This window comes from Passer domesticus, chromosome 2 (genome assembly GCF_036417665.1).
Source record: "Passer domesticus isolate bPasDom1 chromosome 2, bPasDom1.hap1, whole genome shotgun sequence".
NCBI classification, from domain to species: domain Eukaryota; kingdom Metazoa; phylum Chordata; class Aves; order Passeriformes; family Passeridae; genus Passer; species Passer domesticus.
The window spans coordinates 81,672,220-81,700,213 of record NC_087475.1 but is presented as its reverse complement, the minus strand read 5'-3'; the positions used below and the strand labels follow the sequence as shown (position 1 = coordinate 81,700,213).

At 38.3% G+C, this 27,994-nt stretch overlaps 1 long non-coding RNA gene across 2 annotated transcripts; it reads right to left on the bottom strand.

Moving 5' to 3' along the window:
- Positions 1-22: 22 nt before the first annotated feature.
- On the bottom strand, positions 23-27,945 carry LOC135294392 (uncharacterized). 2 transcript variants are annotated; one of them, XR_010356500.1, is made up of 2 exons: positions 27,652-27,945; positions 23-408 (listed from the first exon to the last, which is right to left on the bottom strand). It is a non-coding gene; the product is annotated as an uncharacterized LOC135294392 (long non-coding RNA). The 2 variants fall into 2 exon arrangements; XR_010356499.1 differs by lacking the exon at positions 23-408 and adding an exon at positions 26,531-26,963.
- Between the last annotated feature and the right edge of the window lie 49 nt (positions 27,946-27,994).

The following is a 27,994-nucleotide window of genomic DNA, read 5'->3' as shown; positions in this document are numbered from 1 at the left end:
AAAAATTTGGATGAGCCACATATACTTGATTAAAAAATCAATGTTGTATGCAAATTTTACATTTTTTTCAGCTGTTGTCAAAGAAAGGACAATGTAAAGTTATATGGTTTTAGACTGCAGGCAACAGGATGTTTTAGTTGTCTCCATTCTCAGCAGATGTTGAGGTTATAACGTCTTCTATCAGACCTGAAAGGAGCTTTATTTTTCCACACTTGCAGGAATGCACATCCCAGTGGAGGCAGACATCTCCCCCATGACAATTCCAGGGCCTTGCAGCTCCCATTGCTCTCCCACTGATTTGCAGACCAAGATGACATTGCACTGCCTGGGTCTGAGGTGGCAGCCACATGAGCATTGGAGAGACAGCTTCCTTTAATGATACATGAGAGAGGACATCAGCTATGGGACCTAGGGAGTTAAGACAAAATTAACTGATGAACAAAATTCATATTTGAGAAGTCATGCTGAGAACAGGACTGGCCTGGAGATCTTCACTCCACACTCTATTCTGCATCACAAAATTTGGAATTTTAAGGTGCCTCAGATTGCCAGCAGTGGAAATCATCTGTGCATATCCCAGTGAAGCATGGATTTAACAGCAATGCTGTTTTGCCTTTAACATTATTGTGTCAGACAAGGCAGTATCATATCACTCAATCAAAGTACTGCACTGCAGATAAATTTTGTCCCAGCTTGGCATTCTGCTATCTGATCTTCCGAAAACATAACCTTCTGAATTCCTGCACTATGAAATTTTACAACCAAGAGATTAACAGCTTGTAACTGTGTTTCCAGAAGTAATAAATTAATGAAAGCAAACTCGTGCATCTAATTTCTGACAGGTTTTGTTGCTTTTTTTTTCTTTTTGTTGGGGGTAGGGTGGTTTTTTGTTTGCTTGCTTGCCTTTGTTTGTTTTTTTAACATTTGTGCAGGGGAAATACTTTAGTTAGACAGAAAACAGCCATTGAAATTTCTGGATTATCTGAAAGTTGGGAATTCCAACAGTAGCAAATAAACTCATTTATTTATAGTCCTTTTCCTTCAACAGCTAGCAGTAGACTGATTTACTGACAAGAGTAGCTATTTTTCCTCACAGCCTGATACAAAATAAATCAGTTCCCTTTACAATGCAGTACACAGAATTTAATATAATGCTGCTGGGACAGAGGTCACCTGCAAATGAACCAGATGTTGTTAGATCATGAAGATGACTGGGCAATATACTTTTGCACAGTTCTCATTTAACTGTGAGCAGCCTGACAGAACATCTGGTGCTGGGAATTCATCGGCTATTCTTCACCAATATGCTTTCTAACAGACTGGTCTAGGGCTGACTGTGAATGCTAATCATATTTTCCTTAGATTCCAGGGAAATCGTAATATGTAAAGCAGAATATAAAGGAGGAGAAATGAGGCATGGAGGTGAACAACATAAAAAGAACATAAACAAGCAAGTAAACAGAAAAACAATTGTTGGAAACAGGCAAGAGGCAGGTAAAAACATAAATAAATTTAATGCATTATAACATCAACTTTACAGTTTCTTCAATCATTTGGGAAATTGCTCTGCAAAATTGTAAAGGCTTTGCTACAGGGACCTCACTCACAAGGCTCTTCCTGTACAACTGAAGACTGAAGAGTTCCTTTCTAATAGTAAATCCTCTCTAGGAATTCATCACTCTGGTTCAATCTTCCCTCTCACAGGAATTTAGACTTTCAATGCTGCAAGTAATTTATATTCCTGCATCAAGACTTGCCCCCCAGATTAACAGCACTTGCACCGCCTAACAAGAAAATGCTTTTAAAACACAGGTAGCCCAGAACAAAAACAGTGGGCATAGATCTCAAACCTGAAAATGCTGCATAACATCATGTCAGTTGCTGCAGTGATCTACCTAGTCCATGTGCCCATAGAAAACATGATAAAACTGCTCAAAAAAACCCTCAACCTGAAAAAATGTCTAAATCTCCTTGACAGAAGAGTTGTGGAATTCCAATATTGTAAGCTTATGGAAAGCTGTACATCATGCAGCCTTAAAGCTCTTTGTTAGCAAAAGTATCTTCCTTCTTCCTCCTGGCTCTGGACCCAATTGTATTTTTTTGGATTCTAGTTCCAGCTCACTTTTTTTTTTCTTTTTTGTTCCCAAAAAGTTTGACATTTCTAGGATAAATATCTTGGGGAAACATGGCACATGGATTAACCTTTCCACTTTTACTAGTGAAGTACCATCTTCAGTGATCTCTGCTGTGTTGAGTCAAAGGGAATTCCACTGTCTTCTGAAGGGCTTGCAATAAAATTGTGAATGCACAGGAGATTAAGTCAGACCTGCCAATGCTGGTAGATCTGGAAGAGGCCAACAGCCCACTGCAGGGTTCACCTACTAAACCTCAGCTGCAACAGGAGTACAGCTCCAAACTGAACCGAGATTGTCTGCTGTGAAAACAATTTGATTGTCTCCTGTCCAATGAATTTGACAACTTCTTATACTTCCTCCTGTTCAGTTTTAACAGTGACTGTCAGACACCACAACCTGCTACATCTCTCAGGGTATAATCTATTTTACTGTCAAGAAGTGTTTAAAATTACTTCATCTAATTGTCTACAGAGTCTGGTGCTTCTGTCCTTTTTTCTTTAACCAGAACTATTGACATTATTGCCAATTTCCTTCATGTTTGAATAGTTCAATAATGGTATGACCTGGATAAAATCTGTTCTTCCCTGGACATAGTGCTATACATGGATCAGATTTTACTTTCTATCCTTCTCACGTCTGGCACCATAGCAAATGATGTGCTTAGTGCCACAGAATCACAGACTGGGTGAAGTTGGAAGATATCTAGAGATCATCTGGTCCAAGAGATCTGGATAAAAACTAAAATACAGGAGTTCCCTCTGAACATCAGGAACCACATTTTTACTGTGAGGGGGACTCAGCACTGAAATAGGTTGTCCACTGAGGTTATGGAGTCTCCTTGGAGGCATTCAAAAACTCTTTGGTCTTGGTCCTGGGTAACCAGGTCTAGGTGACCCTGCTTGAGCTAGTTCACTTTCTACTGCATTCCCATGACTTGCATCATTTCCAGACTGTTTCTAGACCAATCTGAGAACAATTTCTTCACCTTTATTAGGCTTGGATGGCTTTGTTTGGTCATTAATATATGCCTTCACATCTTGTAATTTATTTGTGCTACAATGATGAACTAAGAAAATAAACTGTCCTTATGCATTTTTATGAAAGTTGGGATGTTCTGATATCTGGCCAAATGACAATCTATCTAAGCTTTCTTACTATTACAGAAAAGACTTTTGTAACACTGTGTTTCAGCCTGCCCAGACATTTTGCATTTATTGTTCTAACAAAATTATTCAATTATATGCCAAATTTTTTTTTGCTTCTCTTTATGGTAATAAAAATACAAGAATATTTGGATTGTATGAAGATCTTCCACTATTTGTTCTGCATTATTATAGATGGGTACCAACTCACAGCATCTCTTCTTGATTTTTCAGGTTATACTATCCTGACCAGAAAGAAAAGCTAAATTGCCTTTTTAAAATCAGGTAGAATCAAATTTTGAAGAAGCCAGGAAACAGTATATGTTTGATGCTGCTGGTGGTTCATAAGCATCCAAACTCTATTGAATACAAGAGAAGAAAATGGTTTCTTGGCCTACAGCAAGCATCTTTCCAGCAGTCTTCTAACTCATTCTCCATATTTCTAAATTTAGACTGATTCTATCTTCCAGCCTCAGCTCCAACTTGTCCTTTTCCCACCACAGTGTGTATCACACACATACCAAATATCCTTCACAGTGATTATGCTAACACCACTACACCTTCTTCTCTTTTAGGCAAAGTATGTGGTGAACAGTCTTACATTGTAATTTTACATGAAAAGCAGTAATACGTGTCTTAGTCTTTTAATCTTGTACACTTCATTGTTTATACAGCAAAACACTAATGTAGAAAATTTAACAGGCACAGTTCTAATTCCTTTGCCTTTTTGAATAAGCATTGTTTATAGATGGAATTGTATTTATCAAGGAGAAAATTATAATCTGAAATCTTTTTTACCCCATAAACTTACAAGCAAAATGCCAGGTGTTCCCAGGAGGTATCAGACGAAGCTTTCACTTTTCAGCAGAAACTTATGCCATTGAATAAAATGGGTGTTGTACTTCATGCAAAATATCAAATATGAGAGAAGCAATGACTGCAAGGAGCTCAGCGATAAAACTGGCATATTATCAGTCATTCCACCAAGGGTATTTGTCTGTTAGAATGACTACTTCAATCAAGCAGCCAAAAGTGTAATAATCCGGTTGATTGATGCTAACAGCCTGTTCAAAAGAAGTTACAGCTACTTCACACCTCACACCTTCTAAAGCACAGAAAATCTCAGCTTCACAAGGTGTGGTGCAGCAGAACCTCACTCTGAATAGATTGAATTCGTAGTGTGATTGATGTATCATCTGAGAGTGTCTGTCAGCTTTATCTGGAGCTTCAGGTTTTGATGAAGTTCAAAGACAGTTGGTTTGACTGAGCAAGCTCAGCTTCACCTATGCCTGATTTTCAGTTTTTCATATGCATGAATCTGGGAACATTCCATTCCTGGAATAAAGACTATCTATCCTCTGTATCTCTTGGAAGATACCTCTTTACATGTCTGGTATGTATAGTCACTGAATTTTCTACATGGCAATCTAGAAAGGATGTGGATTAGCTGGAGAAGGTTCAGAGAACAGAACCAGTAAAAGACAACCAATGTTTTCTTACTAGAAGAAAGAAGAAAATGGAATTCTTTTCTTTAGGGAATCAGGACTAGTGAGATGTTTATTGTTCTTTTCAAATATTTAAGAGGAAGCCATGTGATAGGCATAGAAGGAGATAAACACCTTCTATGCCTATCATGAGTAACAATATTACTGTTTGCAATTATAGCAGTAGAGCTGTGTTACCTCTACTAAGAACATTGTCCAGCATTGGAAAATAAAAGCTTTCTGTAATAAGAACAATGAAGAAAAGGAGTGTTGTCAACTAAAGTCAGACCCTCCATCTGAGATTTTAAGCATTTGTTGGATAGGTACCTTTCAGTAATGAAATCCATTTCATGTACACCTACTTTATGATTTCATGTACATATTATTGTATAGTTTCATGTATACTGTCCTTTATCTGTGTTCTGTTGCACCGTATTTTCTATGATCAAATCCCCCCTGTAAGTCAGGTTCTGAGATTTTTTTCAGGCAGCCCAATCTATTCCAGAAGGCACTTAGATATCTGCCTATGACTTTTGATGTACTTCCAACTTTAAAATTTTCAGATAATGCAAAGAAGCATTTCAGTTGAAGATTCATTGTTTGATGTTTAAGTCATGGATTTTTCTATGGCTCTGAAATGCAATTTCAGCCTCTTCAGTATATGCCATTTATTCTCTCTCGACATTTCCATTGATTGTGTAGAAAAAGATAGCTTTGGAGTTGCAGCTAATGACTCTATTTTGCTACAAAGATACAAAATCTAGGAGGGATTGTGTGATAAGTGGATTTTAGCACTCTTTATTAGAGTCAGGCCATAGAGTTTTGATTATGCCTGTTTTATTTCTTATCTTTCTTGCCAGATTTTTTGCAGCACAAGATTCAAATATATCTCTACTGAAAGAGAGAATGAGAGAGAATACCGATAGAAAATTAAATAACAGTTTATGGACTTTTCTGATATGAAAATCCCAAGCTGACAAGATTCATTTGAATCAGTTCAGGGAAAAGGGCAAGGCTGCAATAATACAATATTTTTCTAGTTCACTTCATGATTTATCTAATTAACAAAACAATTTGCTCTAGGCCCTGGAATGATGATTGGAAAGTACAATCAGCCACTGTCATAGTTTAACCCCAGTCAGCAACTTAGTCCCACACTACTCCTTTACTTGCCCCTAGTGAGATAGAGGAGAAAATCCAGAGAGATTAAGTGAGAAAGCTCATGGGTTGAGATAAAGACAGTTTAACAGATGAAGTAAAAGCACACACAAGCAAAGCAAAACAAAAATTCATTCCCCACTTCCCATGAGCAGCCAGGTGTTCAGCCATCTCCAGAACAGCAGAGCTCCATCACACATAACGGTGACTTGGGAAGACAAAGACCGTCATTCCAAACATCTCCCCATTCCTCATTCTCTCCACAGCTTTATCTGTGAGCATGACACCTTCTGGTATGGAACATCCATTGGGTCACTTGGGGTCAACTCTGCCAGCTGTGTCCCCTCCTGACTCCTTGCGCACACCCAACCTCCTGTGGGGTGGGCTGAGGAGCAGAAAAGACTATTTAAAATGCTGCTCAGCAATGACTAAAACATCCCTTTGTTATCAATGCTGTTGCCAGCACAAATCCTAAACACAAGCTTCATACCAGCTACTGTGAAGAAAATCAACCCTATCCCAGCCAAAACCAAGACAGCCACCAGCTCTTTCACTCTTCATTAATGTAAGTTAAACTGTAATTTTGCTGAAGGGCACGAGAATGTTCCATTTCAGAAGAGAAAGTTTTCTGCAGTACCTTACATAACTTTTAACAATCTTTCAGTCTATATACGTTTCAAAATTTTTCCTTACGGTTAGCCTCTCTTCTTAACATGTACAATTCTCTACTCTTCATGGTATGGTGGAAGTACAGAGAAATTTCAACCTACTTAACTTGCATGCTTTTGCCAACTCTTCAGAATATTTGAGAAACTTAGAAGATGTAAGAAAAGGGCATTAGCACAATTTTTAACACTAAACAGCGAACTTGGAACAAACATCTAAGTGTCCCACATGATAAAAAACCCCACACAATACTCAGCTCCAAGTACATAACATTATATGCAAGTAATTTAAGAGTTATTGTATATTCTTCTACTAAAAGAATGCATAGATTAGCCAAGGATTGATTTTCCAGAGCAAGCAGCTCTACAAGACACATTTCCTGAATGATCAATATGTTATTGCTTATTCAGTAAGTGATGAACCTTGGCTGCTTCATAGAGCATTATCTTCCCTGCTTCCTCATACAGAGAAGAGCTATGATCAGTGGATATTTGTGACCCAAAAACAATCCACAGTGACAATGCCATTACCATATTCTCCCTAGTGGCTGGAATATTCCTGTATGTCACTGTCGCAAGGGACTGAAAAGATACTTCAGGATATGCTCTCTGCTAAAAGCACACTCTTTTTCCCTTTTCCTTGCACATTTCCCTCTCTTCTGACATTGCAATCATGAAGCAGAACTGAAGATGATGTCTCTACCTAGTAATTTTCTTTCCACTCAGAAGCCACATAAAGTTAGGTTGGCTGCCTTTAAAAGCCTAAATAGAGGAGATGATGCTTAGAGTATGAGGAGTCTTTTCCTGGTTTTCATGCAGGAGTGAACTAATTAGGCTAAGAACAACTATTTTAGGTCAACTCAAAGATCCTTTCAGTCCAGAATTTTATCTCCAGCAGCCATAAACACTAGAGTGTAATAACAAGACAAACACATTGTAGTACTAAAGTACTTCTTTAGACTACACTCACGGGCTGTAAAGAATTTTGGCTCAGGAAATCACTGAGCCAGAGCTGCTTAACGGTTTGGAGGTCTTTTTGGTAATATGCAACCTAAGACTCAGTTACATGAGTGTAGATTCTGTGCAGAAAACCAAAGTTTTTGAAGTTATTGAAACAGTCTCAGAATTAATTCAAGATTCAGTGTTGCAGTTTATGTTGTAATGACTATCACCTGAAATGCTTCAAAGATGTTCAATTAAGGTTCAGATTTTATATCCCATTGCACCTGCCTCCACCACTATCACTTTGCTGCTGTGGCTCCTCATAAACTTCAGTATGCTCTGAATTGGGCTCAGGAAAACAATCAAGTTGTAACTTTTGGGAATTGCTGCCAGGAGTAAATCAAAGATTACTTAAGAGTATTTTAGAGTTGGTTTTTCTTTCTTCCACTACTTAAACAAGAGTGCATTCTTCTTTTTTCCAAAATACTTGTCTAATATTGGTGCTTGCTTTAGGAATGTTTTCATTTTCAAGTGAGCAAAAATTATTTTGTAAAAAAAAAATAAAAATCGGAAAATCATTATTTCAAAAAAGAAACTCTTGCAGAAATTATGTGTTCTTTTTCTTAACTCTTGAAAGAAAAGCATTTTTAAAGCATTTTCTTCTTCCTGTCCACCTTTCTTTCATATATTGCTTTCTAATTCAAACAATATGCAAAGAGAAAAAGCCAACATTGTTTTCCATATGTAAGATGACAAGAATTGTTAATGAAATAATTATATACTAATGTAACAGATGTCAAAAGTAAGAAAAAAAACTTATTATAATTTTTAAAATTATTGCTTGTCCGCTATGGCCAGGCTATTACCCTCAGGGCAGAAGCCCAGTGGGGAATGCTGGCCTGCCAGGATAGCTCAGCGGCGGGGGCTCAGGCAACCTGGGCAAGCTATAGTGATTTGCAGTCAGCTCTTTAGTGATTTCAGCTCTTTCAGCTTGCCAGGTGCCGCCGCAGCAGATGCAGAGAGAGAGGGAGAAGCGCTGTATGGGTTCCGCAGGGTTCTTTTATTCGGGTCTCCACAAAGGGTCCAGTGACAGCTCTTCTCTCTCGAACTGGGCAGAATTAGGGGTTTTTATACCCTACAGGGGTTTTGAAAACTGTCCAATGGTAAGGGTCAGGGGAAAGTGACCTATGGATTTACAGGGAGATAGCAGGGTCCGAAAGTTGGAAGAGAGGGGCTTCTAAAGCCTTAGTCATGCTGACTTTGGCATTTCCTAGCTCTCAGGCTTCTGATGGCCAAGGAGGCCGTGCAGGCCTTGTGCCTGCTACAGTCCGCTTCTAAAAAAATCATTCTTTAATTGACATTGACCTAACATCCTTATTTTGCAGGTGCATATTTGCCATTTCCTTCTTTATTTTGATTTGCCTGATTAGTCTGCCTCGTGTAAAAATTAACCACATTAGATGGCTGTGTTCTGCCATGAATAAGAAGCTAGGAATATATCCAGTGGATTAGATAATGCAGCAGACTAATGTTTTCTGTACCTTCAATATGAAGATTTTGGAGCATTTCTGCACCATACTCTGAAGATATTAAAATGATACCACAGAGTTTTGCTCGTTAGCTAGTGGATAGACAGCTGAAGCAACTAAGGAGACATTAACATGAAATAATCTATGTAGTACAATTGGCCTGTTGTAATGTATTTGATGTATTTCCTTGATGCAAAAAGTTTTAGATGCAGTGGAGATAACATAGATATTCATTCATTTTCAGATATGTATTTATGATGTCTGAAGACCTCTGAACAAAGACATAGTTCAGAGAGGCCACTGCATAAATTACCAGCTTACTTAGTTTGCCAAAAGACAAATTTAAAAAAAGTACTAAAGTTGCCCTCTTTGTAAAATATCCAAGTGAATGAAGCACCTGAGCAAATTTTGAAACGGTAACCAAGCCAAGCTATGAGGCGGTTTCAGCAATTATTCTGTGTCTTCTGTTTCTTCCTCTCCTAGCATGGCTCCCCTTGGATGGCTTCAGTTAACAAGCTGTGATTTTAGACTTTCAGGAAAAAAAGATAAAATATCAAAGAATAAGGATATTTTTATTTTAGTTGCTTAAAAAGTACTGAAATTATTGTTAAAGGGTAAGGACATGAATACTATGTTTAGAGCTATAAGTAGCAGCTTTAGAATACAAACCTTCTTCATTTTCCAGTCCTGGAATAGCCAAGAACTTATTTAACTTTAAGGTGGTATGTCAAGGGGGGAAAAAAGTACAATTTTAGGGCTCCAGAGAGGAAATAAAAGTCACATGTCTTTGCAAAGCTTCAGCTGTTTTGATTAGAGGAAGGTTTCTTTCTAAGGAAGCTATTAACTACAGGAGTTTAAAAATGCTATTTTAAGATACAGAAATAAATCAGTTGCACCTCAGTGAGCTTTGGCACATAATTTCTGGCTGCTTTTAAAGGGCTGCAGAGGGGTTAATTAGCTTTCTGCAAAAATACAGAAGGATATGCTGACAGATCCAAGTATTATTTTGAAGACCAGACAAGGAAATACACATGCACACACATGGAGTGGAAGCACTGTCAGCTAAACCAACAAGCACTTAAGTTACGCATTCACAAGATGCCTAAAACCCTGTAAAAACACCACACAAACCTTAGAGGAGGAAATGACAGCCTGATGACAGTGGCATGCTCATTTTATGGGTACACTGAAGGGAAAACTAGGATCCTCCTCCAAGGAAGGTTGGAAGAGTATGAAAGGTTTCTAAGAGATTCTAAGAGAAATGTAAAGAGAAAAACATCTATTTCATGTTTTTTTTACAAGTTTGCCATTTTGCAGCAGATATCTGGGATGAGAAGATTCAAGCTTCAGTGACTGTGCAGCTGGTTGAGTCAGCCTGAAGGCTTTGGGGTACAAGATTTAGGAAATTTGTCAGTGCTGTTTTCAGTTATGGATCATGTCAGTCCTAGACCAACCATGTGAATGTGGTCCAGTATGAAATAGCCCTAACTGCAGTAGTGAAAATCCTTCTGAGGGGACAGTGAATGTGCAGCAAGTCTGGTGACTTTGTGTGCATGTAAGATTTCTGCACCAGGCTCCAAAAGCACCTCAATCCTCCCTGACACTGTTGGCCCCACCACCAGTTTGTCATTGCAGAGGTGGATTCATCCAGATAAATATGCACTAAGGGTATGATATCTGCTACTATTGCCACATTGAGAGGAAAAAAGGGCAATGTCAATGGTGGCTTGTCTCTCAGCCAAGAACAGAGACCAAGACATCATCCTTGGCATTCCAGCAACAGAAAGACCACACAGTGCATCACTCTGACACTCAAGTCTAATAAGAGTATCTTTCTTGGGTTTATCTAAGTTCATCACCAGTTCTGCTCTCTGCACTTCTATAAGCTTGTCACTTCATACTGGCACTGTTTTTCTATCCACCCTGTTTGATGCCATCCATCAAAAGGACAACAGAGACAAGTCCTTCCTTTACACTCATTTTAAACCCAGCAAGGGACAGCCAGGCCTCAGGATTCCTGATTCAAATTATACAGTTTACTTCAAATAAGCTGGCAGTGAAGTTCTGAACATGCCCTTCAGCGACAGACATTGCTGCAGAAAGGACTGCGCCCATTTCAAACTGTGAGTGAAAACAGATTTCAGTTGCTTGGTCTCTCATGAGCAAAATAATCATCATTTATAGTCCCCCGGCACAGCTGAGTCAATGTGCATAGCTGAGTCCTAGAGATGCACTAGGACAGATTATGGCACTGGATCAGGGTTAGAGAAATGCAATCCAACCATCCAATACCAAGGCAGGTTTAAAAAAGTTGTAACCAAAAAATAATACATTTAATTAGACCACTCAGAATGAAAATTTACAGAGTGAAGACACTGGTAGAAATTACCTAAGCTTAAAACACTGAGGCAACACTTCATTTCTATTTAATTTTCATGGAAATTTTGCTGAATAGTGAAATTACTTCAAGAGAGACATAAAAAGAAAGAAAAATAACAGAAGAAAGCAGAAATATAGACAACAGGTAAATCCAAAGTCTGGCCATCTTAGGGAATCTCATGGACATTTTTCACCCTTCTTTTGGCAAAAAAACATTTTTCTCATTATGAAGGGCAACACTGGCACTTTACTGTCCCTAATTTCTTACCAGTTAGTGTGCCTGACTGCCCAGAGAAGAAAACATGTTAATTAAAAAACTAAGTCAGGACAATAGCAATTTCTTTCTGCTTCTGCTACCCTTTCTAAAGAGAGGGATATACCACATTTTGCGAAGTTCACAAAGAACTGGTATCACTGCTGCTATTAATTTCAGACAGCTACTATAATGACAAATACAAATGTCCTGTGAGAAGAGATGTTGGCAGCCCAAAATAATATATTTGAAAATCTTTTTGAGATTGACCTGGCTTTCATTTAGTGACAGCTTTAATCATAATGGAGGCTTTGTGACAGAGTCTCCAAACTTTAACTGCTCATGAGACACACACATTAATCCTGGAGAACAAAAGCTATTAGTCCTGCTTTTCAAAAAAGCTTTCAAATCTGACCAAACTCATATCTAGCTTAGAAAAAAGCATCCTAGTGAACCCTAACAATGGGAAGGATAACTCAGACCATGATTTACAGGAAAATGTGAATTTCCTAATGTAGAGTTCTAATCCCACAAAAAATTTCCAGTTTCTCTTTCAAGAGCAGTGATTTCACTCCTATTACGCAATTCTACATTTGAAGCAGTATTGCTGTTACAAACAAATTGCTTAATTCTTCCTTAGTGGTTTCACCTTTTGGCCCTCATCCTAACACAGAATCGTAATTTGCAGGTTACATAAAATGCTGTGGGAAGTTTAATTCTAAATGAAATAAGCCACTATTATTTAAAAATCGCCCAAGAAAATGTATGCATGTCATATACATAACAAAATTTAAAACCTGAATAAATAATGTGACATCAAACCACATCATCGTAAAATTTCTTCATGTCATCTAAGGGATTTTGCAGCTACCTTAAAATAACTCCTAAACAAAGAGAAGTAGCTTTACTTTCAATACAGTTTGAGATTTGTCAATGACTTTAATAAAAGCAGGACTCAAATCTATAAACAGTATTCAAACACAATGAGAGAAGGCAGACATCTAACCATGCAGCTGACTCATCTCAAATAAATGGTATATGATTTAGAAAGCAATCATCATCTGTCTTCACACCCTTTCTTGAAAATAATGCAGTTTGAAGGAGTTTTGTCCAAATATCACTACTCTAGAAATCATAATGAAAAATATTCTGAAAGCATGACATCAGAATACATGTCTGAAAGTCCACAGAAATTTTCTCTGGAAGATATACTGAGCAGCAGGTTTAAGGACAGGCTTAACATTTAACAGCTGTCTTTTAAGCATAAGGGAATACAGACCAGAATGCTAGCAAAAATCCCAAAAATAAAATTTAAAAAAAAATCAATGCAATGATACTATGCTACTACTACACATTAACAAAGCAGTGTGCAAAGAAAGATTAAATTCACCAATAGTACTGCAGCCCTAATGGCTCAGTGGATATTCCTGCATGGAGAGAAAACAGGGAGTTTTGTTGACTTGCAAAGGAGTTCACACTATCAAGACAAGGAAGGCACGTGAATATACAGAAAATTAAAACCCAAATATTGTTGAGATTTTTCCTGAATAATTTAAAAAATAAATAAGATTTTCAAAGCTTTCATGAATTTTATGACACCAATTTTAGCCAGGAAGGAAGTAATTTCTCATCTCTTGATACAGTTTTATGGCAGTGACTTTTACAGGAACACAGAGCAATCAAAAGCAACTGTCACACCCTAGGCAGATCTACTGACCTAAAATAGAAAGAGATGTCATTTATAAAATAAAGTGCTGTCTGAGTAGCTGTCAGCAATCTGCAGAGACAACTAAGTCACACTGATGTGTGTTGCTGAATGATGGCGAGAAGGAGACTAAATAGTGTATAGGGTAGGGAGAGGCATGGACGGAGATGGGATATGGTGGCCCAAGGTGCACTAGAAGGAAAAGATGCAATGCCACAGCATAGCAGATGATATTCTGGTTTGAGAACTCCTTGCCTTCCACTTAATTCCCTTTTATTTCATACACAGAGAAATGTCTGGGTCATAATACCCTAGGGAATATTTGAAAACCCTACCATTTGTAAGTGAGAAGACAGGTATACACAACAGCATGACATCCCTAAAGCACTGATCTTTAACTTCAGTCACACCCTTCAGACCATTGGTCTGTTTAGAGCTTCTGAGCATCATGAGTATTTAGGTCCATGACAGGTACTCAACAGGGACATACAGAATGGCACAGAGACCATTGGTCTGCAGCACTGCAATGCTTTGAGATACCACACAAAGAAAATACTGCAATCTTTTAACAAAAATACCTTCCAAATTATTTTGGGGAGAAATTCAAGGCAGTGAATCTGGCTACCTAACCTCATGTTAATTTAGACCATTCAACAGCTTTCAATTCTTTTAGCTATGCCCATCTCATTTTCTGCCTACTCCCTTTGTTCCAAGCAGTCTGTTTTTTTTCTAGTTTGATCACTTTCTCTCTTTGATTTACTGTCTTCTACATAATAGTAGGAGTACAAATGAGGGAAAAACAAGACCTGTTTCACTGCAATATTTTTCATTTAAGGACTGCTTTATATGTTTATGTGAATGAAATTGAAATCTGAATAAAATTGAGTGTGTTCTATCTAATTTTATAGAAAAATCCTAAAAATAACAGAAGGAATAATTTTCCAGTTGACATAACAAGTCAGAGCCTGAGATCTCAGGCTCTCAGATGTGAACCTTCACACACCTCAGAAAGAATGATTTTCCAAAAGTAGACTCCAATGCCTGTCTGCAAAATCAAATGAACAACAGCAAGGTAAGGTGATTTGATTTCCCTCAAATTAAAATATTTCAATAACTGGGCAATTTTAAGTCTTAACATAGATTTCTGTTGCAGTTGTCAAGTAACATTCATCCCCAACATGCATTCCAGTGTGGCATATGGGAAACAGGCAAAGACACAAGGGCATATATTGTAATAGATACAGTGGATGTGGCTGTAAAGACACAGGTGTTTTCATGTCATCACAGGAGCAGCGCCAACATTGCTCGCTGCAATATAAACAGATAAATTCTGTAATAATAATAAAATTTTTAGATGTTTCTATTCTAAAAAAAACCCCAAATATGCGAGACAGAATTTCCTCATGCATAACATCTGTTAGAAATTCTATTCAGCTCTTCTGTTGCCATGCACCATGAACATGTCAAAAAGGTCCAAGAGCTGAGTCTCCTGCACAACCAGTTCCTGAAGCAGTAGGGTAAAGACAAGGGCCAACAGTCAAACTGAGCTTCACAAACATTTTTCCTGTTGAAAATGACTGGCTGACAAAGCACCGTAGCATCATTTTTACTGATGACTCCATTTACAAATGGAGGAAGTATCCCAACATCCCAGTAAAATACATATAAAGAAGTTTGCAAGGCTACTTTATCTAACAAAAAAAGAGAAATCTTCCACCTCCAGCCAAAGCAGTTGGCAACTTCAAGGATTTTTATAAGTATTCTACAGTATTCCACAGTATTCCATAATTTCAAATGCATTTTTAAAAATAGCATAACTTTCGTTTTACATCAGGAGGACTTACTGGCAAGCAATTTAAAGTTTCTGCAGTGCTCTACAGTCTGCGTTGCTCTTAAGTAACAGGAATATAATGTGTTTTGTTTTTTTCTGTGTATCTGTGTACTGAAAGTGAAGAAATCTGTAATATAGCAGCCATTAGAGATCTATAAATTATACAATATGTATTCTAGGGTGGCAGATTTTGCCACTACTCTAGTCCAATAATAAGTCAAATAAAATCAATTTTTTAATTAAGAATCATTATATTGCTTCACAGCATCAAGTATCAGTTTGATACTTTCAGCTGAGTGAAATTGCTTTTGTGTTTGTTTGTTGGTTTCTTTTTTTTTTTTTTTTAAAGGAAGTCTCAAAAGCTCTGAGAGAAATGAACAGTAGCTTAGCTATGCAAGACCCATTACTTGACCTCCATGACTAGGAAAAAAAAGGCACCAACAGGTTGGGGTGTCCCTCCTGGTCTCAAAACATCCTGAAGATGGATGTGTCGTCTTTTGTTTTAGTGAAGAACTGGCAGGTAATATCCAAAGTAAAAGCTCTAATAGGCATGTTCTTTCACATTACCTAAACTGAAGGCAAATAATGACCCTGCCTTAGGGCACGAGTAACATTCTTTTTTCCTAAGATGAAAATAAAAATAGTATTGCCAGCTTTACTTTCCAGAAGAGGATGATCAGTAGCCACTGAAAACCTTCCTGGTCTACACGTGTGAAATAAAGTAGGTCAGGAAGCAGTCAATGACAAAGCCTTTCAGAAAAGCTACCAGCAAATGAAACGTGTGGGAAGAAAAGAAGGGGGCCTGTGATTTCTCATCCGTTCAGCCTTTCTAATGTGTAGGCTGCTGTTTAAGGCAGAACTGAGACAAACAGCTAGTTAGAGATCAACTTCATAGCAATGTTCCTTTTGAAGACCAGTTCTCAGATCAAAACCAAGCATAAGAAAACTGGAATAGCTGCTCACAGAACCAAGACACACCCTGCCTCAGCCTTTTGTCTTCTCTTTCAGTCACTGTGACAGAGAGAGGGCACAAGGGACCCATGCCAGTGGCCCTCATTTTGTGCTCCATCTCAGGTACATCAAGGTGTGGCATCACAGTTTCCTTCCTGCTCACTGACTGAATGTGTTGGCTGCATCTGGCTGGCCTGAGCTGCATCCCACCACTGTGCTGCTCCTCTCTATCAGGTCAACAGAGCAAGAGAAGAGCCTGTGGCATTGCACTTTACCCACAGATTTACAGTCCAACAGGATCCTGTTAAAAAGCACACTGGCCTACTATGACACATTTTGATCTCAATACGCTAATACACTTTTCCATTTGAGCTTTTACATGCTTTGATTTCCATCAGCCTGGAGTTGCACTAGAGCCTCCCGAGACAGGAGCTTGCTGGGGACCAGGATGTCATGCTGGACATTGATTAGGTTTTTCTGTGAAAAATAATTCTGCAGAAGGGAGGAAACCTTCCCTTTATTCATCCACATAACTTGGGGACTGAAGAAACAAAAATTATTTTACTTGGCTTCTTACTTCCTCAGCCTACACAAATGCAAGATTCCCCAGTTTTATCACATCCCAACCATGCAAAAAGTTTTATTTTTCCTTTTCCAGAGATAAAAGACATATACCCCCTACCCTGCACTATTCTAGAGTAAAGGCAGTTTTGGGGAAGTTCTAACATTATTTCTGGTTGTCCACTCAGCTATGCAAATTTTCCTTTAGGATTTAACCTTTGTTTGAAAGCTGACTTTTTTTTATTTTTTTTTTTAAGGATAAAAGGCACTCAAAGATGAATAAAAATACAAAAATCCTCTTACAAAAACAATGTCAAGGCTGGGCAAAGTCCAATTAGATAGAGAGCCATTTGCTGCCCTTCCTTGAATCCAGAGAAACTATATTAATACAGGGAGATTTTCTCTGGAAAGACACAAATTCTATTTAGTCACCAGGCCTCATTTTGTTTAGTGCTCATCTCTGTTGTGTATGATCCCTCCCTGGCTGCTCACTTAAATTATCCAGTGGAGCAGCTTATCCAGTGGAGCAGGAAGACTATTAAAATTCTGGGGTTTTCTATGTCCCCCAAGCCCTACCAGCTCAGAAAACCTCTCTGCACACAGGCAAAATAAAGCCAAATGCAAAGCACACATCTGTCGGCTCTCAGGAAAAATCAGGTTTTCCTGTTGTTATTCCTGTGTCCTCCTTGGACAGTGATTTCTAAATTAAGTAGCCACTACATAAAATTAAAACCAGTTCTAAGAGCTACAGAAAACAATAGGCTTAAGTGATACGGCTTATAGAGTGAGTGCTATAGTGCTAGGGACTCAGAATACCTGGGATCTCTCTTGGTGTGTCTAGATCAACTCTGTGAGCTTGAACATGTCCCTGCTCATTCTGGCGATAACTCTTCCACATTATTTAGCCAGCAAACCCTCTAACAAAGTCCCTATCTCACGACAAGTTTGCACAGGGTCCAGTCCAGCAGAGTTATATCTCTGCAAAATGCTGGCAATCATGTCTGAAAAAATTAGGCATCTTCTTTCAAAGCACCTAAGTCGCACTTCAACTTTTTTCTCCTGATGATGTGAGAGTGGGAGAACTAAGGTATTTTTTTAACAGTGGTATAAAGGAGTGGAAGACTGGGCTGAAACAAGGAGATGAGATCCTAGCAGGTTCCTCACAGGAGGAATACTCCAAGCAAGCTCCAGTGCACTACCCACACAGTAGGCATGACAGGGAATGAAAGAAGGCATAAAAAAGCAGGAAAGACTGTATGAGTATCAAAAAGTCTGACCACAGCCTCTCATATTGAATGCATGAGATTTATCAAGTGTCAGTGCAGTCAGTGCAGTCAACAGATGCTGTCAAACTGGGGCTATTGTTTTCATGAGCTTAGACCAGTGGAAATACATTGAATGCGTATCATTGTCTCTCTCCACAAGTTGAGGACCTGACCTGACCTGACCAGACCAAAAAAAGAGCTGTAATGAGAATGCAACCCTCAAAGAATGAATTTATTCCATTGATTTAAATGCATTACATTGGCACACCTTTGCACACATATAAGGCCAGATTTCTCACTTTCCCAAATGGTAAATGCTGTAGTTGCACTTATATAAAGCAAGCATAACTGGAAATCAGAAGAACCCAACTGCTCTATTTGGAGTTGTATTTATTTTTGCTGACTTCCTTGAAAGCAAAGCAGCTCTTGTCAGATTGTGGTCTCGGGTCACTGATGTTATAGGAATAGGAGACGAGTGTGAGACAATCAGTGGGCAGTCTGTGGCTGCCATCTGGTGGGTAAATGTGAAAATTACATAAGGAAAATACTTTCATCTCTAGATCATGCTTTTTAAAACTGCATTTTTAAAGAATATGTGTGTATTATCAATTTATTTTATTTAGGGGTTAGTAACATTTAGGGGTTAGTATGAGATATTCCAAGAGTCATTATTTACATATGCAAGTTGTCAGGAGTTTAATTCTCCTATTTTACATTTTGCTTCCAGAAATCATCAGTTATTGTGTTCTCTCTCCCTGTCCCTCATGTAACTTATGCTTTGAAGTCTAGCTCTAAAAAGACTTGCTAAAAAAAGCTCTAAAAAGTAGTTGCATATAGAAGAGCAAGAGATTCTCATATGGTCCTCATCCTTTATCTAGCAGAACACCAGCTCTGCAGGCACATCCCTAGATCCTATAGAATCTAAACAGTATTGCCAGACAATAACAGAAAGTGTTGATTTGTTGTGATGTCCAGGAGGCTCATACTGAGGAGGCCAAGAGCACCAGAAGAGGGGAAGATATGCACATTGTGAGGAAGTCTAATGTCTGAGGTTTAATATAGGATGCAATTCTATAAAACTCAGGATGCAATTCTATAAAACTTATGTAGGATAGATTGCTTGCTTTCACTTCTCCATCAAAACCCTTTCAGTTTAGGGCTGTTCTATTTACATTTTCAAAATAGCATTCATTCTTCCCAGCTTCCCTATTTCTATGCTGTCTTTTCAATAACTTTGGCTTGTTCCAACAGAAGAATAAGTCACTATTGGAAATATTTCTTTTTAACCCCCTTCTGTAGGACTGTCTGAAGGATTCACCCTTGGGTTCAGAACGTAGAACACAATTTCTCCAAGGAATCAATGAAATATTGTAAGTCTGACTGTATTTAAACTCTTCACGTGAGAGAGAAATGCTTACACATTTTGATAAAATACTCATGTAAAGCCTTCAGTCAAATATATATGGTTACAGTACCATATTTCACAGGCATCCTTACATATTCACAGCACCAGTCCCACCTGAGGATGCAGGTGTGCCCCTATAACACAAATTAATAATACGGCATGTGAAATCTCATATATGTTCCACATAGGAAAACTAATGTAATTTTATTCCAATGATCACATTTATAGAATGGGATGCTAAATGTAGCAAATCTTCACAGCTCCTTCTCAGCATCCAGAAATATCCAGTAAGTTCTCATCAACTTGTATATTTTTAGTAGTCTTTTAGCAAAAACCCCTAAAGTCTGCATCAATTTTACTGATCATCATCAGCTTCTGATGAGACATACTAAACTGATCGCCATACATACCTACTGTCATACATCTTTTCACTTCAGTCTTCCACTATGGAGGTGCAGGAAATGTGTTTGGTTTGCATTTCCCACATTTGTGAAGAGATCTTATTTCATGATAATGATATTCAGCAACAAAAACAGACTAAGACATGAATGGGACCTGATCTCCAATGCCTGCAATTCACACAGAAAGAAATAAAAAGATAGACATGGCAGGTCTCCTCAGAGTCATTGTTTTCATTTACCTCATACTTGCAGGTACAGAGGCAGATCTAATTTTAACTGAACCACAAAGGTTTAGGAATTATTAAGTTATCTCTTAACAAGACAAGAAGAAAAAGTATTTACAACTGAAGTAAGTAATCTTGTAGTGAGTGAGGGATGGAGTGGACCCTATAGAACCAATTTCATTCACCCTGAAAGCTGCCAGAATCTCATTTCAGTCAATTTAGTTTAATGCTTGTTTCAAGCTCCACTAGATGCATTTTCAACATAAAAAGGCTCAGCAGAAGAGGGTTTTTCTTACACTGCTGTGTAGGACAGCCAACGTGACTGAATTCTTGAAGTGAATTTCTTTCTTCAAACAGCATCAAATTCACTGACTGAACATGGAAAAACAGATGTTAGCACTTCCTTTTCACATAGAGTTTCAGAGAACTGATGACTTCTCTTTAGAGGTCAGGGCAGGAGAAGGCATTTTCCCCTTTACACTGCAGGACTTTCACAAGAGGATTTTTAAAGAGTTGTTTATTTCTTGCCTTGCCTTTCTTCAGCTTCTGTCTTTAATCTGAACTCTGTCCTTTGCTCACATTTTTTTCTATAACTGCATATCCTTTTATTGCTCTCCCAATTGCTTTTTTTATCAGGACGTTGAGTGGACTTCACTTTGTCCCTCACATGGCGATCACCAAAAGTTCAGGAGTCTGATTTACTTGTGTATCATTCCAATTTCATGCTAGCACAGTTTCTTTTTAAAAAGACTAGCAAGTAAAACTGCTATGGTTCAGGCCAACACTACAGATTTGTACACAGTACTAAAAATCATTCAAGTATTTAGGTGTCTGTTTGGAGGACAGTTTCCGGGCCACTGGAATATTCCTCAAGGAAAGACATTGCTTGAAATATGCAGACAAATGGAGGGAAGGAAAATCCATCCCAATTTTCACTGACAGTGCAAATTATGATAAAGTAAGTAGAATTTTCTCTGGTAGCATTTTATTTTTCTACACGCACACAGTGAATAAACATATTTTTCATAAAAATTTACCTTTCCAATAGCAATAGTTGCCCATATAAAGAATTAGTTAGCTAATCAGTTATTAGCTAATTATCTAATTAGTTAATTAGTTAATTATCTAATTAGCTAGCTAATCATATAAATCATTAGTTAGCTGAAAGAAGAATTTAGACATTAGGAATACTACAGTCTGGATTTGGAATATTGTAGTCTTATCACCAGGACACAGTGCTGAGAAATCAGAGAACTTTGTGTCTACTACAATGACCTCAGATAAGTCAGAAAGACTCTGCGCTTCAGACTCTGTAAGGATTAAAAAAAGTATTATGCATGAAGTTTTTCAAACAATCCAGGAAAAATGGTGCTAAGGCCAAGTATTCTAATTTCTCTGTATAATAAAAGGAATAAAAAGAAATAAAGGAGCATGCAACCTTAAACCACAGAATTATCCCAAATAGGACAAAAATTGAAATAGACCCTGTAAACTTCTTGAGCAAGTACTTATTTCTTACATCTGGCCAAAAAAAAAATCCCACTGAGAATTATTAGCCTCTCATTTCTGAGAAAATAAAATTCACAACAGGAAACTGTTAAAAAAATAAACTTCATATTTTGCATTACGATGTAATCACACAAATCACACAACAAACACAAATGTCCATAACAGCAGTGCCTATTTTTAACTTGTTTTTAAAAGTTGAAGTCACAATGTCTTGTTCACCAACAGAATTGAAATGGTTTCCTGCTTCTGTCTACATATACTTAATCTCTTCCAGCTGCAATAGAAAATCTTAAAGAATAAGCAGCTAGAAGCAGACAAATAGCCAAAATGCATACAACACTGATAACCACAGCAGCAAAACTATTCTGTAAAATTCCACGAATACAAGTTGGCTAACTGTGGCTCACTGTCAGTAAGAAGGATTATTTAACAGGCACTACAATTTAAGTGCAAATAAGCAGAAACAGAAAAAACAGAAAAACTCCCCCTCTTTTCTTTTGCTCCTGTAGCATGAAAAAGCTGGAGCATTTGTAGGCTTCAGAGCATTCCAGTGCAGCTTTGAGTAAAGCAAAAATGGTCAGGATGCTCATCTTAAGGCAGCTTCAACATGACTAAACTCCAGTTTATTGATTTCTCAGAGAGGCATATATTTTGATATTAGCTATGCTCTAACATCTGAGAGAATTTCCATACATACATTATTCTGCTTCATCCTCCTTGTTTTTCTACATTGGCACCCCAGTCTTCAGCACAAGAACAACAAGAAAATGTACTTGCCATGCTTCCAATATGGGAAAGATCAGTGTCCTGGGAAGGCAAAAGGTGAACACAGACACAGAAGAATTTCTGTATATTTCTGTAAAAACTTGTTCTGAAGCTGTAAAATGATTCAAGGCAATTCAGCCATGGTGGAGTCAACTCTGCAGTAACAAGAGGCCATTTCTGTTCTTGTGGCGCCATTAATACAGGGCACCTTGAGCTAACATTCTGCTGCCAGAAAAGGCACAGATACTCCCTGTTTCATGTTTTGTCACATATGAAGCATGTCTGACTTGTCCACATACCAAATCAACACCAAAATCCAGCAGTAAAGTGAAATTGATAGCAATAAATATTCTTCTGTGCCATAGTGAGAAGAATTAATTTAAAAGCAGTCCAGTGAGTACAACAATTGGAACCGAACTGAGTTGTGAAGCCAAGAGCAGTAGTAACAGCAAAAGCTCTTCATACAATATGAAAAGCTTTTAAATCAGCAGGGCACCTTCCCTTAACTTTATATCCCTGCATCTTGCAGCACTGGGGTTCCTGTTACAACTGGTTACAATTGTGAATTTCCTCCCCTCTTTCCATGTGTGCCCATCCTTATGGGCCTATATGCTAGCTCACAATACCTTCATCTTCCTCATTTCACAGTGTACTACCCCAAAATGTTGCATTATTTGAAAAACCAAACTCCTGCAAATACATGGATATTACTCTGTAGAAAATGGTGTTCCAGCATTTCATTAGGAAGTCCGACAAGATGAGAGCACAATTATTTCAGACACAGTAACAAGTATCACCATTCAAGACAGAAGGGAGTCAACAAAAGAGGGCACCTGGACAGGTAGTTACCATGGGTAAATTCATTACCCTTTCCTTTAGGTTGTAAAAACTGATTCTCTTGGAGACCTTTAAGAGCTGGGAGACGAAGAAAGAGGATATGAAAGGAACCCAGAAGAGGAGAGGAAGACAAAATTAGTGAGCCATGACAGTAGAAAAGCAGCCCTGCCTTGCTGCTTTTTTTGACAGTCACCAGAGCCACAGCAGAAGGAATCTTATCACAGCAAATATTCCATGGATCTCAAGCTCATAGCATAGGGTCAAGGTACAAACCCAACATATCAGGTAATAAACTTGACTACCAAGAATTCAAATTGAGGAGGTAAGAGAAAAAAGGACAGACTTTTTTTAGTAGGGTCTGTTCTGACAGGACAAAAGGAAATTATCTTAAATTAAACAGGGATAGATTCTGATCAGATATTAGGAAGAATTTCTTTGTAATGAGGGTGATTAAAGACTGGAATAGGTTGCTTAGAAAGGTTGTGGATGTCTCATGCCTGGATAGATTAAAGCCAAGTTGGAAAGTGCTCTGAGCAACCTAGTCTAGTTGAAGATGTCACTGCCCATGGCAGTGGGGTTGGATGAGGTGGACTTCAAAGGTCTCCTCCAGTCCAAACTATTTTGTGAACCTATGATTCTAGGATTACTTAGTGCTTTAAGTAGACACAGAAGCAGCATTCTGACTTCTTTATACAGAGACCTGCAGAGAGAAAAATATTACTCAAACTCACATTTTCTTTCTAGTACATAGCCATATGTGGCACCTTGCAGAAAGGGATGTGTCAGAAGCACTGTAGCGACTTGTGAAAATCAAAAGCAGCATGGTTTCTAGGCACCTTCAAAGTTTTATCTATGTACTTTCTAATGCAAATACAATGAGTATATAGTATGGGAAAGGAAAACATGAGTTATAAACCTACTTATTATTTGCATGCCCCATGTGAATAAAAAGCGTAAAACTGATATTTTGAATTGTTTGAAAATATGAAGCTAAAATAAAGTGTAAGAAAAGGTTTCTAGGTGAAAAGTCTTCTGGGTTTCATTTCATGCTCTTCTATTGACATTTTACAACAATATATGAAATTTATTTCACTCATGAAGTACATAAAAATAACTTCTATCGAAACCACTTAAAATTTAATTAGTGATTGTTTCTATAGCCTAATAGAGACTTGAAACTCATTAATTTGGGGGTTTTTTTCTTTTTTTTTTTTTTAAGGAAATGATTTAATGCTATGGAACCCCTGGGAAAGAGGCAATTGTTTTACTATCTGTTCCTCAAATTTTTAACAGAGAAACAGACAAACACAGACTTTAACGTTTACAAAGCAGTTACAAGCAATTCTCTATTAGCATTATAAAGTCATAGGAAAACATTAGAAGGGACCCCAGAAAGTCAATTCAGATGAATTCCTGCTCAAAATAGAGCTATGATCCAAGTTAGGTCAGGTGGCACAAGGCTTTGTTCAGGTGTTTGGAGAAATTCCAAGGTTTTTTATGCCACATTTTTTGGCACCCTGTTTGAGTGCTCCCATGCTGAAGGCCCTGTTATCATGAAACTTCTTCTAGCTGTTTAAAAAAGGCTTGACCCATTTTCTCAGCTTTATAGAGCAGTCAGTAGCAGGTGACCCCCATGATGTCTCTTTGCTGACCTCCTCTTGAGCCCTGACATAATCCCACAGCAGAACTCCATGCATTTAAGCATCTTCTTTTCATCCACTCTCTCACAGTTAAAACTGTAACAAAGACTTGCAGCTACAAGAAAACACACCTTTATTTGGCAAGTTATAAAGGCTGCCCTCAGACACCATGGTAGTGTTACCTCCACACTAAAGCTGTTCTTCCTCCAGTGGGTTGTAAATGACATAGCCACTTCCACTTTCTTTGTTTTCTGCCCTACACAAAAGAATTTCTATCTCCTAACTCAATCATCTGTCAAAATAGCTTTGTGACTCAGAGTAATGAAAGGCTACTGCAAAACCTGTCGCTGAGACTTGTTCCCACCTTTTCCTAAGTCCCAAATCTGAGTAAACTCAGATCATACATTTAGTAGGTATATGAAGAACCCTCCCCACAAATATTTCCAAGTGTTATGTGCAGTAAATTACTGTGACAACATTTTCACATGCTGAAGGGCTAGCAAAGAATACACTTATTCAGTAGGTCTATAAAAGGAAAGTAATGCAGGAGTTGAACTTACTGTATCTGTGCTTGAACAACACAAGTAGGTTCAACAACTACATTCAAGTAGGTTCCTTAACAGCTTCAAGTAAAGATTGGTTGCAACTGGTCCTAAAGAAAACTGTGTCATGATAAAGAAGTGGATAATCCTAACCAAAACATTGCCTAAAATTTGCATCACCAAGCCCAGTTTGTTTCTTCAAGCAGATATATTGAAACACAAAAATTTTCATACATTCCTTGAATCTCAGAGATAAGAAAAATTATTTCCAGTACTTTCATTAGTAGAAGATTTTTCACAGAAACGGGAGAAACATTACCTTTTCCTAATTTTGATTTAGTGAAATGACTTTGCCTACAAAGTAATCTATATGATCCTGTATAGAACAAGCATAACATTTATCACAATTGCCATTTACTCTTGAATAGTTTTTTTTCTATGACCTTTGGCTGCTGCTATTGTATATTCAAAGTCCATAATATGCTGCCCCAAGCTGCAGGCACACTGAAAAAACTATATATAAAACATGTCAAAGCAGTAATTCAGAACTTCTGAGTGGTGTGGGCAGGTCAGTTAATTTTAGAGTACTAAACAACACCAAACTTTCAACAATATTCTCATGTCAATTTCCTCACTGCTTCTTTCCATCTTGTTTCACTTGAAAAAGTGTGGCCATAAACCACTGGGATTGATTAAATCCCTCTGGAATATTAATCAAGAGTTAAGGTATGTTTTTGTTCAGTGCCTAGTCCCATGGTGCTTCATTAACCTAATTTCCAAGTGCTTCAAAAACCAATTTACTGATGCAGGGGCTCTCCCAAAGATGCCTTATGCCCAAAGGTGCCTTGGCCAAATTAATCTTTCTAAGCATACCAGAAGACATGTTCATTCTTCAGCCTACTTAACACTGCCTTGGTTTCATCATTCACCAGTGAACAGTGGAGGAGTAATAAAAACAGGTGCAATGTGCAGGTACGGGATGGGAAAGGAAAGTAAACTGCAGGGCAGAAGTAAAACCTTCCACCATGTGCATTTCCAAATTTATGTTCCCTATACATTATAGGCGAAAGCTGGGAATTCTAGAATGGTTTATGCAACTGTCAATAATGGCAACTTGTCATCTCAGTTTGACTTGACAGCGTGACGGAGTACCCTGCTCAGAGTATCATAAGCAGGGCTTCTACACAGCAGGGTCAGACTCCATATGATAATATAAAGCAGGAGACAGGGCCAATATCACAAATATAGGCTTTTTTTTTTTTCTTCTGGATGGTGATTTGCAGGGTTTTTTTGTATCTTAGAAAATTTCAAAGTTGTATTATTGGTGTATTGCTTTTCAAAGACAACACTCCTGCTTTCCACAGTAGCTCTCTAGTGTTCTTGTTCAAGATTTCCTGGCAGGGTAAGTTCTGCAGATGAGGCAAGACAAAGTCCAATGTCTGGAATTCATCCTAGGTTCAGGTTTTGTCTGCATCAGCAAGTTGCATGTCTCAATAGGAGCAGTCCTGTAGAATGCACAGTCCTTGTGCTGCTGCTGAGTACAGACTGCCTGTACTTCATGTGGACATGGGCAAAACACAACTTCAAACTTCTTGTGTTAAACATCAGCTGTCTCCCTAGCAGGCATCCAAGAAAGGGTTCTAAGGATGAAAATCCATGCAGAGCTGGTCAGATCACCTCTGCAGACAAAGTTTCACTTTGTTCACCACCTTAAAGGTACACTCTTATCAAATATGATGACTGAACTGAATGGAGAGGTTTTTCCAAAATCATACAGTGATAATTTTAAGAGGTGGAAAAAAAAGATACCAGCAAAGTCAAAAGTAGACAAAGGTTCAGATTTGTCTTCAAACTGGCAGCTGGGTACACCCACTCTCTTTGGGGCTGTGCCTCCCTAAAATGGAAGGGAACACAGGGCATAGAGATACATGGTAATCAACCCACCTTCACAGGGGCACATATCTCTCTGAAAAGTCTTTATAGCCTGTCAGAGTGCGTTAGGTACTGGAGTAAAATGTTTCTTAAAATGTATCTTTTAAAACATTGTCTTTTACAATTCTTCCCCCTCAGCTTTCCCCTGTTGGTGTTGCCAGCTCTGGTGTGTGGGTTGTGGAGGATGGCATGGCATGGCACAGTGTGACAAATCCATGGCAAACCAGGCGTGGAAGCCATTGCTCTGCGTTCTTATTGCCCTTTGTAGTAAATCAAAATAACTGTGTGTCCAGGTGGCCAAAAAGGCCAGTGGCATCCTGGTCTGTATCATTAACAGTGTGGCCAGCAGGAGAGGGAAGCGACCATCTCCCTGTACTCAAACCTTGAAGATCAAACCTTGAATCCTGTGTCCAGTTCTGGGCCACTCAATTCAGGAAGGACATTCCAGTATCCAGAGCAGGGCAATGAGGTCGGTGAAGGTTCTGGAGTGCATGTCCTGTGAGGAGCAGCTGAGGGAGCTGGGGGTTCAGCCTGGAGAAAAGGAGGCTCAGGGGTGACCTCATCACTCTCTACAACTGCCTGAAAGGAGGCTGCAGCCAGGTGTGGATCAGCCTCTTCTGCCATCCTACCAAGAACAGAACAAGAGGACATAACCTCAAGCTGTTCAGTCAGGACATTAAAAAAAGTTTCTTTACAGAAAGGGAGATTAGATATTGGAATATGCCCAAGGAAGTGGTGT